We start from the raw sequence: 13,494 nt of genomic DNA on the forward strand, positions 1-13,494 counted from the left end.
CAGTTATTTCAAATCACGTCTTTACTTGATTATATGATTTGGATGATAATAAAATTTTGTTTAAATAAAAAATTAAATAAGATGATAATAAAATTTTGTTTAAAGAAAGAATTATAAGTTTATTTTTCACATCATTAATAGAAAATATATTATTCTACAATCATTAATTTATTTACCGCATCAATTACAAAAATATATTCTAACTATCTTAACATTTAAATTATCTATTTAATCAAGGGTAATTCTCAAAAAATATCACATTCAAGTTTTGATTTTTAAAAATACCACTTAAATTACCCTTTATATTTTAAATCTAAAATAGTTAACCTAAACCTAAAAAATTTAAATTCTCAGGTCTTAAGAATTATTTTTTTGTTTGTAGTAAACTTTTTACTGATATTTTGGAATAATTTTGATAACAATATTTGAATATATGGAATGTTTGGATAACAAAATTTGACACTGTATTAGTTTAAAAAACTTCGTTACTCAATTATGATTGCCATATTCATTAAATTATGTCATCATTCTTCCAACCCATACCACTTGACACAGTAATGAAGAGGAACCAACCAAAGCTAAAGATAACTTACAAAAATGTTTAACATGAATTTGATGTCGCACCTTTTAGAAAAAATACAAAAGAGAATCTTTGAAAAAAGCAGATCTTTACAACAACAACAAATATAAAAAAAATACGAGTGGGACCAATTCGTCCTCCCAAAAAGGCAATGTCACCAAGTTTTGGAAAAACTAAAGAAACAAAGTATTTATTTATAATGATGTGATTTGAGCCGTTAAATTGAGGGAAGGAGAGGGTGAGAGGTCACGTGAGGGAGTAAAGAGAGTAGGTGTACATTAGACACGAGAGTTTCCAGCTGTAGCCGCCATTTTTATTGGTCCAACCCAACTACGCATGCAATATTCATTTTTTGTTTCTTAATCTTTTTATTTTTTATTTTTTATACTAGCGGTTTTTATAATGTCAAAAATACAATAATGTCAACAAAATTAAATTAGATTGTATTTTTTTGGATAAAATTATTATTTTATTAGACTAAGTGGTAACGAAAATTAATTTCAAGAAAAATAAGTTTGATGTAAATCAGATTGCATTATCGACATTAACCTACTGAGTTATACGCGTCGTATACTCGTATATAACAAATAGAATCATATTTTTTAATTAGTTTTACGAATTGGTTTATCGTGCAACTGGTAAATAAAATATATTAAAAAAATAAACACAAAAGAATAATGTCTTCTAAATACATTTTAAAACTCAAATTAGTAAAAAAATATGAAATTAGTCATAAATATAAGATTATGTATATAGGTGATACATTTAAAGTATCAAGAGTCGTAAATAAATTTTTAATAGATCAGATAATATATTTTGTCTGATACTGTATCAGTGCAGTGATTCTTTTGATATCCAGTATCAAGTGATCTAGAGACTCATGATTCGTCTTTGAAACGCGTTCATTCCCGAAAGCAAAAAAATAATAATAAATTCATTCTTCTATCTGATAGTCTTTCTACTGTTTTAGCTAACTAACTATATTTTCTGCGAGTGAGTAATTTTACGGCTTTTTTGTAATTATACGATATAATTTTGCAGTAATTTTGTAATTTTATGTTTTTCTATATTTATTTTTTCATTTTGCAAATAATTTTATTTTTAATGATACCAATATCTCTCGCCACTGAAAACATATTTATTATCAATATTATAAAAAAAATTAAACAATAAATAAATATTAAAATTAATACTAAAAAATTATTAATGATACTCATAAAGTATCAACTATATGCATGCTCTAAGAAGCTTTAAAACCAAAAGAAAAATGAGTTTTATTTACACCAAGCTTAAAAAAAAAATGGTTTCTAGTGTAACTTGTCAAAATAAGAGTTTTATCTGCTAAAAGGCAAGGCAAGGACGAATAAACTTTTTAAAACCAAAAAAACCTCGTGTTTCAGTGCTGACTTATATGTAAGATGGTGTGAAAGATTATGGAAAAATGTCGTTTAATACTTCAACTTTCAAATTGTGGCCATTTTATACCTCAACTTTACATGCGGCCATTTTAAACATGAAGATATCGTTGACCAACTGTTTAAACTATAAACATTCGTTGACCAGACCAAAAAAACTAACCGTTAACAGTCGTTAACTGATTATCTAACGTCTGTTAACATCTCCGTTAGCCACCTTTAAACGATGTCGTTTTCATCTTTTAAAATTGATTGACGAACGTAGGATTCGAACCCACAACCTGCGACAAGAACAAGACCCTTACTTAACCATCTCACCTATTGTATTTGATAGGTAACCTTACGAAACAAATATAATTATATAGTTTTAAAAGCTTTCTTCTTCATCTTTAACCTACATCTTTAATCTACGAAATCTGGGTTCTCTCTCAGATGATTTATTTTATAGTATTAATCATATCATTTTTGGTTGATTGAAAAGATTTTGAATTTGTTAAATTCAATTCCTCGCAACCTGTTCTTATGAACACCATTGATAGAGTCGTCAATTCATATGAAATCAGTAACACAAATAGCACAGTTCTTCGTCGTCTCACATGCACCTTCGTTCTCGCACCTACACCATATGTATATGTTCTGTTATTGCTCTTAGCGGATCTGATGTATCTAATGGCATAATATATAATTACGTGTTTTTGGATAGTAATCATTAAACAGTCTAGCTTATTTGGTATTGACAAGTACAGGGAGCAATTGAAGGTGAACAGTTCGAATCCTATAATCGTCATTTCTTTTTAAAAGATAAAAACGACGGCGTTTAAAGGTGGCTAACGGAGATGTTAACAGACGTTAGATAATCAGTTAACGACTGTTAACGGTTAGTTTTTTTGTCTGATCAACGAATGTTTATAGTTTAAACGGTTGGTCAACGATATCTTCATGTTTAAAATGGCCGCATGTAAAGTTGGGGTATAAAATAGCCACAATTTAAAAGTTGGGCTATTAAACGACATTTTTCCCGAAAGATTATATTATCAGTTTCTCTTTTTTTTTTGTTAAAAATATTCTCAGTTTCTCACTAAGTGTTTAAATAAGTTTTGAAATATTGGTAGATAATTTATGAAAATTTGAAAATATTAATTATCCAAACGAGTAATTTGTGTACTCCCTTTTTTACCCGTTAAAATAAGTTGAACAAATAATTTATTATTCTTATTCAAAAATTTAACTAATCTGGATTGGATACCTGTATAATTGAATAATCTAATTTAATATAAAAGAAAAATTCTAGAAAAATAATATTTTAATCTTAATTTTGTTTATTTTCTATTTTTTATATTTTAAAATTTTCAGTCGATTTCATCCGAAATTTCTAACAAAGATAACAACACGATTACGCAAGTGACAAATAAATCAGATGAAAGATAACAAAAGTAGATCTCCCATAAATTATTAAAGTACTACTACCGCGTTACTCTTCGCCCTCGTGCTTAAAACTATGCTAAAAACGTCAAAATCAAATTCTAAACAATAATTAAGCATGTTTTTAAAGCTATTAATTCTACAAAACTACAACAGATTGTACATATCTTTTTCTGTTTTATATAAAGTACTGCTAATCTATATAATGATCTGATATATATTTTCTTCATAGTTGAGTTAAAGTTGTTTGGGTAGCTAAATAAACAAATAACCCGAATATTTGTCAGTATGATGGACCTATGGTACTGTAACTGTTTACAATTTAGTTTTGTGTCTTATTCACCTAATCATTATAATGATTTTCCTTTAGCTTCACCTCGTCCGTCTATAGATAACTAAAAACGTAACTAAAAACAAATAAAACACATATATAACAAATATGTAGCACTAATAGAAAAAGACAAATCCAGAAATTCACCACACAAAACTAATATAGCATGTACATTATTAGGTTTTTACAGCTAGATGTATTCATGTTTTTTTGCGAAACCAATTTTTACTAATATATCCTGTTGTGTAATATTTTAGTGGGGCTTCGAATGAACTTATATAATACTTTATATAGAATACTGATTAGTGAATGCAACAAGTTGAGTCCTTTCTAAGCAAAAGCAAGTTGTCGTCCTTTCAAAACCCACATGCCAAAGGTTTTAGTAAGATGAAAACGACAGTCCCATGAGCTGCCAAATTAATTCAATCGTGATGAGTCAACAATGAGTCGATGCCAACAATGTTTGAAATAGAGAGAAAAAGTTAGCAAATTATTAAACTAACACATATATTAATATGGGAAAATGTCAAAAAAAATGCTAACTTTCAAAAATAGGACGAAAAAATCACCAACTCTTAAAATGTCGTTTTAATCACATACTTTTGGTTAATTTCTCCAAATAAGTAAAGTTTTGTTGATCGGGCCAAATTAGTCATCGTGTTAAGTTTCCGCTAGAACGATGTTTACGGGATTAACAATCCGTTAACGCGCACTGTTTAACCGAAACGACTTCGTTTCGTCAAAAACAAAACGAGCCAAAACAAGACAAAATGTCTTTGTTGTTTTAGAGACAAAAGCTCAATCCCCAAATCGATTATAATCCCTAATTCTAAAATTGAAAATTTTCAAATTCTCTCAATCACTTGTCAATTGATCCCGATGACGAAGACGCGGGGAGGAAACTGGAATCCTCGTCGGTCGCGTAGACTAATGGTTATGGCAGGCTACGATAATAGTGCAAACATTCGTAATCCACCTGAAGTGGTTGAGATCCCAGAATCAAAATCAACTTAGGGATTGAGATTCTAAAATCAATTTGGGGGTTCAGAGGCTCGTTTCTTTATTAAAGAGACGAAATGGTTTTGGTTAGACGGTGTCCGTTAACGGATTGTTAACCCCGTGAATATCGTTTTAACGCGATGAATAATTTGGTCTGGTCAACAAAACTTGTTATTTCCTGGAAAAGTCAATCAAAAGTATATGATTAAAACGACATTTCAGGAGTTGATAATTTTTTCGTCCCATTTTCTAAAGTTGGCGATTTTTTTGATATTTTCCCATATTAATTTATGTGCGTATGTATGCATTCCATATAGCAATTTCAGTTTTTACAAATAAGTTCAAAATTCACCAATATACGTACACTTTCGATTTACTTATAATACTTGTGTGTACGAAATTCTATATGAGGAAACGCCGTAAACTCACATGAATTGTTTACTGGTTGTCTACTTTTATTACTTAAGTTAGAGTCAAACATATGGTATAAGTTCATACGATAAATAGCCACACATAACAGAGAGGCTAGGATTCTAAGTATATAACCTTTTAAAAAAAAGCTTTGGTATAGAAAATTTGGTGAAACTGTTTTGGGATAGTTTTTCAGATTAATCGATCATTTATACAGTGTTCATTAACAGGGTTCTCTCTCATCCTCTAGAGAGAGAAATTTTTTCTCTTCCCCGTGGGTTTTGTTCGGCGAGCTTTCTATTCTCTTCTCCCTTCTCTAATCATTAGATTACAGGGAGACAGAGTTTAGATCTCATCTTCACCTTTATGGTGTAAATAAATTATGGCATACTTGTCGGACTTTTGTCTCCGGCTAATTCCGGTTCTCTCTCGTTTGTAGGCGAGATTAGATCTCCTTTCCATCTTTGTCCTATCCATCGATTTCTCTGTTTTCTTCTAAGTTTTTCCGATGTCTCCAATTACTTGTGGAGTAAAATCTTCGTCACTTTCCTTTGCTCAAGACGCAAGAGCAAATAAGGATCTTAGACTACATCAATTTGGGTGCAGTCGGTGGTGGAGCTTCCATGGAGTTGGTGATTCCTTGACAAATTTTGAACCAGTTTTAATTGATCAAATCCAAAAGATTTCGGGTCTTTTTACATTGGATTGGAGATCAGCATAAGGGAAGAGGATTCTCACCGCTACTTTGCTGATCGGCGGCGGCTAATCGAAATTTTTGGCGGTGTCTGACGAATTTCGACAGTAGTGCATGAAGACCTGACGCGTGGTCTTTGGAAGAACACATCTTCTCCACGTGTCTATGCTAAATCATATGTGCAAATTGCAATTATCTTTCTTTGTTTAGTTATGATTTAGATTGGACCGTTTGTTGTAATCCTCTTGGGCTTTCACCCTTATGTACTTTGCCCTTTGGGCTCTATGAATCAAAATGTTGGCCGACAAAAAAAAAAAATCGATCATTTATACAAAAACCATTATGTAATCAAATTAAAATATGTATGAAAGACGAACTCTAAGTCACCCCTTACATATATAACTGTTGATGGTTTAACATATGCATATTTTTTAAATCTAGAATATTACTTTTGACAAGCATATATCTATTGTTGTATCTAGAATATCACTTTTGACAAGCATATATCTATAGTTGTACTTAAAATTATATTAAAATATTTAACATTATGTTAATACAAAACATCGTAACATCAATATCTGTGAACAAGCAAAACAGAGAGAAAATAATCGCCCTAATTAAAAAAAAAAATCAATTATAGATTTGCCATTTTTGAATAGTTTGCAGATTTTTTTTTTTTTTTTTTTTCCAGATTACAGAAATATTATTTAACATATATCTTATTCGTTATGTTTGAGTTTAGTCGGTTGTAGTTTTTCTTATGTTTAAAGTTTTCGGTATAAAATACGTATTTTTATTAAAAAAACTTAAATATGTATATCTTTAAGTGTTATAAAATGGTAAAATTTGTAAGTTTTTAGTAAAAATAGCAATTTCAAAAGATTTTGATGAAAAAGACAAAAAATCGATAATAATCTAAAAAGAAAGGCCGACTAATTATATCGAAAAATAAAAAAAGTGTTTGTTTATGTCATAGGTCAACTAAAATGTTTTAGTGGAGAATGAGTGGTGCAACTTGTGAGGACTTTATAGACCTATATGCAAGTTTTCTCTACTTACGACGAGGATATCATTGTGAATTAAATCAAGATTCTCATGAATTTAGATTATATCACTCCCATATATATATAATGTTTATTTATTTTTTCTTCTTACAGAGATTTCCAATTTATTTTTACCCTATACCAATAACAACGTATAGTAAAAAATTAATTAATACACATTAAAAAAATTACAAATACAATGAAATAATACGAATATACGTTGCCCCTCAGTCACATAATTGATTCAAAATAGAAAAATAATTAACTTAATCCGCACTTGAAGGCCCAGACTAATTAATGGGTTAAATGCAGCCTATGTAGTGGCGGATGTAGAAATGTTTTCTGTCGCACTACCAAAATCAAGGGATCTAAAGTTATTTTTCAAGTTTGATATATTTCTATTTTTACTGTTTTACCTATGATTTAGATACATCCTTATTTTTACTTTTTTTTTTTCTAGAATTTGTTTAGAGTCTTTTTACAGTTTTTTCAAGTATTTAATGGATTAGGACAAAAATGGAGATAAGGAGACATTTTGGAGTAAAACCTGAAGAATTAAGCTAAAGAACGAATTCAATTCCACATCAAGTCGAGAGTGTCGATTGACACACTCTTAGTGTCTATCGACACCAGTTGTGGCCCAACAAAGTCTAAGACAGTTTAGAGTTTGAAGAATTGAAAATTTGCCCCAAAACATTTCCCTATTCACTTTATTAGTCCATGTACATTTTAGAATATATATATATATATTAGGTCATTGTTTAGACCTGTGAAGTTTTATATCAACCTTTATTCTAGCTTTTGATATTTTGGAGACTAAGCAATTCATACATTGGAAATCCATGTTTTCAGAGTTTCATCAAAGATCTTTTCTAACTCTTTTTTTCTTTTGCTTTTGTTTATGCTTTCTTATTCAAACATGTCTTGTTATTCAATGATCATGTCTGAGTAGTATGCTTGTTAGGGTTAGGGTTTCTCATTAGGGTTATAAATGATTTAGTAGATCGCCCACCTTTTAGAATATCTGTAGGACTCTTCATTTTTGTTGTTCTTAATGTTAGTTTTAGAATAACTAACTAGAACTTGATCGTAAATAATAGGTAGTACTCAAAAAGGCATCTATTACGAGATCTACTATTTGATAAGCCGGGTTTATAGATGTGTAATAAGAATCGGTCTATTTACTTAGGTGAACTTATCAAACTCGTTTAGCATGCATGTTTAGAATTAGCGATTTGTGAAGCCAACGCTGAGAGTCTTTAGTTTTAGACAAAGTGAATAATGCGAAGCCAACGCTCGGTTATTCTGTAGTGGTGATTTGAGTTCAAGAACGGTTTGATAATATCCTAGCAATTATTAGATCTACTAATCATTTGTTTCCTGAGAATACCCTAAGCCTAACGTTTTTATTATCTGATTGTACATCCTCACAATCTGCTATTTGCTTGTTTTGCTTTCATTTTATTTTCCTACTTATTGTTTAGCTTGATCTCGATACTTATGTCTATTGTATGAACAAAAGAGCTTTGCGAATTGGATCCCTAAGTGGCACAACTGACCTCTTTATTTGAGAGAGTAGTTTAGGGTAATTTGACCCACATCAAAGTTCTCTAAAGTGATGACTCTAAGTTTTTTAGCTTCACTTGAGAAACTGACTTTAAGTTTAAAGTCATAAATCAATATGGGCCATAATTCTTTAATGGGCCTTAAATTTTGTCTGAACCCATTTACTTTGTCGAATTTTAGTTATGTTTTTGTCTGAACCCATTTATATTTTTGTCTGAATTTCAGTTACATTTTGTCTTTAAATTTTTGTCTTAACTAAAACTGTAAATATACACTACAAGAAAATACGCCAGTTGCGAGGGAAGAAACCGTCGCTAGTCCCTCGCAAAGAGCAGTTAACGAGGGAATTGCGACGAATTTTAGTTCCTCGCAAAACGCGCGTCGCAAAATCAAATTCGTAGCAAGTCCCTCGCAAATTTTGCGAGGAACAAATTACCTCGCAAAACACACGCAATTTGCGAGGGAAGTAATCTGTAGCAAATTCACGGCAAATTATGGGTCTCGCAAATTTCTCGCTAGTTGCGGCGGACGACCTGACTCGCGAAGCACACGCAATTTGCGAGGGACGTACTCGGTAGCAAATTAGCTGCAACAGAAGCCTCGCTCTTTCCTCGCAAGTTGTGAGGGAATACGTCAGTAGCAAAGTAGTCGCAATTTTTTTGTCCCGCTAATGCCTCGCAAACTTTGCAATGGATTTGCGTGGCTTCTCTCTGTAGTCGCAAATCCGTAGCAAAGTTTGCGATGGATTTTAAGCATGATTACTGTTGAATATAGAGATTACTGTTCTACTTAACAATATTTAATGATTATCTTAATTGGATCTTTATACTAAACTTTGAAGTTGAATACTAATTAAGAAACCTTAAACTCATATTCAAAAGCTGAAATTTTAGGTTTCAAGTACAGAAAACAAGCCAACAAATAATTTTACATAACAAACCAAAAAAAGATTCAAGTTTTGATGAGTGAAAAAGAAACTGAATACAGGATGTTAGAAGGCCTCAGATGGAGATGACCCAGTGTTTGGGTTAGCTACAACAGCCTTAGGTTCGACAGCCTCAGATCCGATCCCAGCAGCTGTGGCATTAGGCGCATCAGGTGGATTGGAGCTGACTGGTTCAGTTCTTGAAGAGGATCTGGCTCGAAACAAGGCAGCAAACTCCAGATCCTTTTCGGCAAGGTAATCAAAGTATGCGTCAAAACTGGTGATCTTCTCAGCCTGGTTTGCAATGAGGGCTTCAGCAGCAGGCAACTTCTAGGAAAGCACAACCGGATCATCTCGAGGAAGCACCGGACCGGCATGAGCTGAAGACGCCTCATGCTGCAATGAACCAGCCCCATAAATCCTGTCTTTCTTCTTAGGAGCAACCTGTCACAAACTCATAACCAAAACAAGCAAACATGATCAAAGCAAAGTCGAAACATATAGACATAATGCAAAACTCTTAGGCCGAAAATACAATGATATTATTCAGACCAACAACACAACTGAATCAGGCCAAAAACACAAATACACAACATATTCAATTCAGTTTCACAACATAATCATATCCGTTTACACACACTGCCAATTTGCAAACCAAAAACACAACATATTCAATTCAGTTTGAATCACAATGACACAATGCAAGCCACAACATACAAATTCAATTCAAGCCACAACAGACCAATCCAATTCAAGCTAAAACAGACCAATCCAATTCAAGCTAAAACAGACCAATCCAATTCAAGCCACAACAGACCAATCCAATTCAAGATAAAACAGACAAATCCAATTCAAGCCACAACAGACCAATCCAATTCAAGCTAAAACAGACCAATCCAATTCAAGCCACAACAGACCAATCCAATTCAAGCTAAAATAGACCAATCGAATTCAAGCTAAAACAGACCAATCCAATTCAAGCTAAAATAGACCAATCCAAAGCAACAAAAAAAGCTGTCTTCTATATTGGGTTGAAAGAGATAAGATACCTGTGCATAGATCTTGTTCTTTGCCTGAACAGATAACCCGCCTGAACCCGTGCTCTCTGTAGTGTCGCCTGAACACAGAAGTGACTCTTCCTCTTGAATATTCGAGGACACTTCCTTATAGATTTCCTCCGACTTTCTATCGATGAAACTCCCATCAGGTTTCCTATGTGTTTCATCTAAGAGGAGGAGAAAATCTGGAGTACTTTCTCCTGTCATCTCACACTGAAACACATAAACATATAGGTCAATTGTTTGAAATACAAGCTTTTTAAAGTATGAAATTTAATTAACTTACACGTTTGCGGGCTCTGGCTTTGTATGAGGTCTGTCCAGACCGGTGTTTATGTATCCCGAGGCCTTCCGGATCATGATACCTTACATTCCTACTGTTGAGACTCTTTCTTTCCGACTTCGGATCCATCCAAAAGCTAACCAGACCTTTCCAAACTTCTGGATCTATCCACCGCGGTTTTGCCTCATTTCCCTTCTCCTTCCACTTTCCCTTCCAACGACCAACTTGATCAGACATCCTATCCTTCATCTTTGCCTCAAACTCCAATCTAACTCTCTGGTTTATTGCAGGGTCCCAGTTATATACTTGCTACAAAACAAAGACAAGACACATTAGAAATAGACAAGACCAAAAGTTGTACCAAACAAAACACAAAATTATTTCACTTACAGCAAATGTTTCAAACCATCTATCGACCACTGCTTCTGATGTCTGTGACCCATTTGCATGAGGCTCTTTGAAATCTTTTTCAAAAATGCTCCGGACAGTGGCTGCAACTGAGGTGTCATCGTCAAACCTACAAATCAAGACTCCATCAGACAGACAAAACTAAACAATCAAGTAATAGTGAAGAGAACAGAGCCTAGTGGCTTACCAGAGAGTACCAGGAGGTCGATTGGGGTCTAATTTAGGCAACCCTGCACGACCAGGGCTAGCAAGCAACTCTTCTATAGTCAGGTCATTGAGCCGAGCAGCTAGTGGAGTAGTGTGATTGGCAAAACCGGGAGGAGATTGATTGGCAGAACCGCGAGGAGATTGATTGACAAGCGGAGGAGAAGCACCATTTGCTTGATTGTTGGAATTGATTGGGGTTTGGAGATTACCCTGAGTGGCTGAACCGTTTCCTTCACTAGGAGAACGACGTTGATTTTGTTGCTGAGACCGAAACTGGGAATAATCATTGCTAGTGAATGACATCTTGCAAAAAAAAAGAGAACATTAGTAAAGGAGAATTCGAAATACAACGAAAATTAACGAATACAAGCAAACCCTAAACAGATCTACAATGAAAATCAACCGGAAACAAGAAACCCTAATTAGATCTACAAATAGAAACTCGAATAAGACAGATTAAACCCGATTCAACTCTAGGGTTTGAAAGATCAACACAAAAATCAAAACGAAAACCCTTATTATAGAATGAAGATACACTCTAGGGTTTGAAACATTACCTTTGGGTTCCAGACGGCGGCGACGAACAGGTAGACACGGAAGAGAGGATGAACACGCGTCGATGAAGAAGCTCCAGACGGCGGCGACGAAGAACAAGCGTGGATGAGAAGCTCCAGACGGCGGCGAAGAAGATGTAGACACGACGGCAATGAGTCGCTGAAGAAGTTCGAGCCGGCGGCGAGTAGCTTCGGCAGTCGTCGGATCGAGAGAGAATAGGCGAAGAAGAAAGAAAATTAGGGTTTGGATGAGAGACGGCTGGGTTTGAGCTTCGCTCAAACTCGCTCGCATTTTATATATAAACTTAAATCGCCTCGCAAATCCCTCGCAAAGTTGCTAGGGCTTTGCGAGGAACCAACTAAATAACCAATAAAATCGCTTCAATTTTGCGAGGGACTTGCGAGGGACCGTAGTAAATTCCTCGCAAAGTTTTAGGGTTACACAGAGATTCGATTAGGGTTTTCAGATAAGTTTGCGAGGAGGTTGCGAGGTCCCTAGTAAATCCCCCGCAAATTGCGAGGGACTTGCGTGGGGCCGTAGTAAATCCCACGCCAAGCTGTAAGGTTACACGCTTGCGAGGAAGTTGCGTGTATCCGTCGTAAATCCCTCGCAAATTGCTAGGGGTTTGCGAGGGACATGGTAAAAAATAAAAATAAAATTATAAAATTATAAGAAATTACCTTTTTTTACTACCCTTATGCAACAATACCCTTTTATATTGTTCATTTTTAAAAATATCCCTTCCCTTGAACATAATGACCAAATTACCCTCATCTAATAAGAACATGTAATTGGAAACTTTCAGTTTTTGGCGCCAAAATTTATTTTTTCCGCCAAAAAAAAAATTTCCGCCAAACTTTTTTTCCCGCCAAAAAAAAATTCCCGCCAAAAAAAAAAATTCCCGCCAAAATTTTTTCTTGTAAAATTTTTTTCCCAGCCAAAAAAATGCTTTTAAAAATCCTTGTAAATTTTTAAAAACTCTTTTAAAAAACCTTGTAAAGTTTTTTAAAAGCTTTGGTAGTTGCTAAAAAGCCTTGTAAATCATTTTAAAACCTTTTAAAATCTTTATAAAGTGTTTAAAAACATAGGTAAATACTTTAAAACCCCTTTTTAAACCTTCGTAAATCATTTCAAAACTTTTTACAATAGTTTTACAAGATTTACAATTGTTTTTTAAGCATAAGTAAGTGACATTGAATGATTTACAAGGGATTTTAAAAGCTTATAAAAGGGTAAAACATGATTCACAATCGTTTTTAAAGCATAAGTAAGTGGCATAGAATGATTTACAAGGGATTTAAAAAGGGTTAGCATGGTTTACAATCGTTTTTTAAGCATAAGTAAGTGGCAATGAATGATTTACAAGGGATTTTAAAAGCTTATAAAAGGGTAAAACATGATTTACAATCGTTTTTAAAGCATAAGGAAGTGGCATATAATGATTTACAAGGTTTTTTAAAAAGAGTTAGCCTGGTTTACAATGTTTTTTTAAGCATAAGTAAGTAGCATTGGAATGATTTACAAGGGATTTTAAAAGCTTATAAAAGGGTAAAACATGATTTACAATCGTTTTTAAAGCATAAGTAAGTGACATAGA

The 13,494-nt window shown here is 33.3% G+C and overlaps 1 long non-coding RNA gene, 1 other non-coding gene and 1 pseudogene across 3 annotated transcripts; 1 reads left to right on the plus strand and 2 right to left on the minus strand.

Annotated features, from left to right (window-relative positions):
* Positions 1-5,433: 5,433 nt before the first annotated feature.
* On the plus strand, positions 5,434-6,058 carry AT3G00620. The gene has a single exon (NR_143840.1). It is a non-coding gene; the product is annotated as an uncharacterized misc_RNA (transcript).
* AT3G06095 lies at positions 5,652-5,998 on the minus strand. The gene has a single exon (NR_141226.1). It is a non-coding gene; the product is annotated as an other RNA (long non-coding RNA).
* A 3,394-nt stretch (positions 6,059-9,452) lies between the features above and the next one.
* AT3G30780 lies at positions 9,453-11,645 on the minus strand (annotated as a pseudogene; the record flags this gene model as incomplete). The annotated part of the gene is made up of 1 exon: positions 9,453-11,645.
* Positions 11,646-13,494: the final 1,849 nt, after the last annotated feature.

The sequence above is a fragment of the Arabidopsis thaliana genome, chromosome 3 (genome assembly GCF_000001735.4).
Source record: "Arabidopsis thaliana chromosome 3, partial sequence".
NCBI classification, from domain to species: domain Eukaryota; kingdom Viridiplantae; phylum Streptophyta; class Magnoliopsida; order Brassicales; family Brassicaceae; genus Arabidopsis; species Arabidopsis thaliana.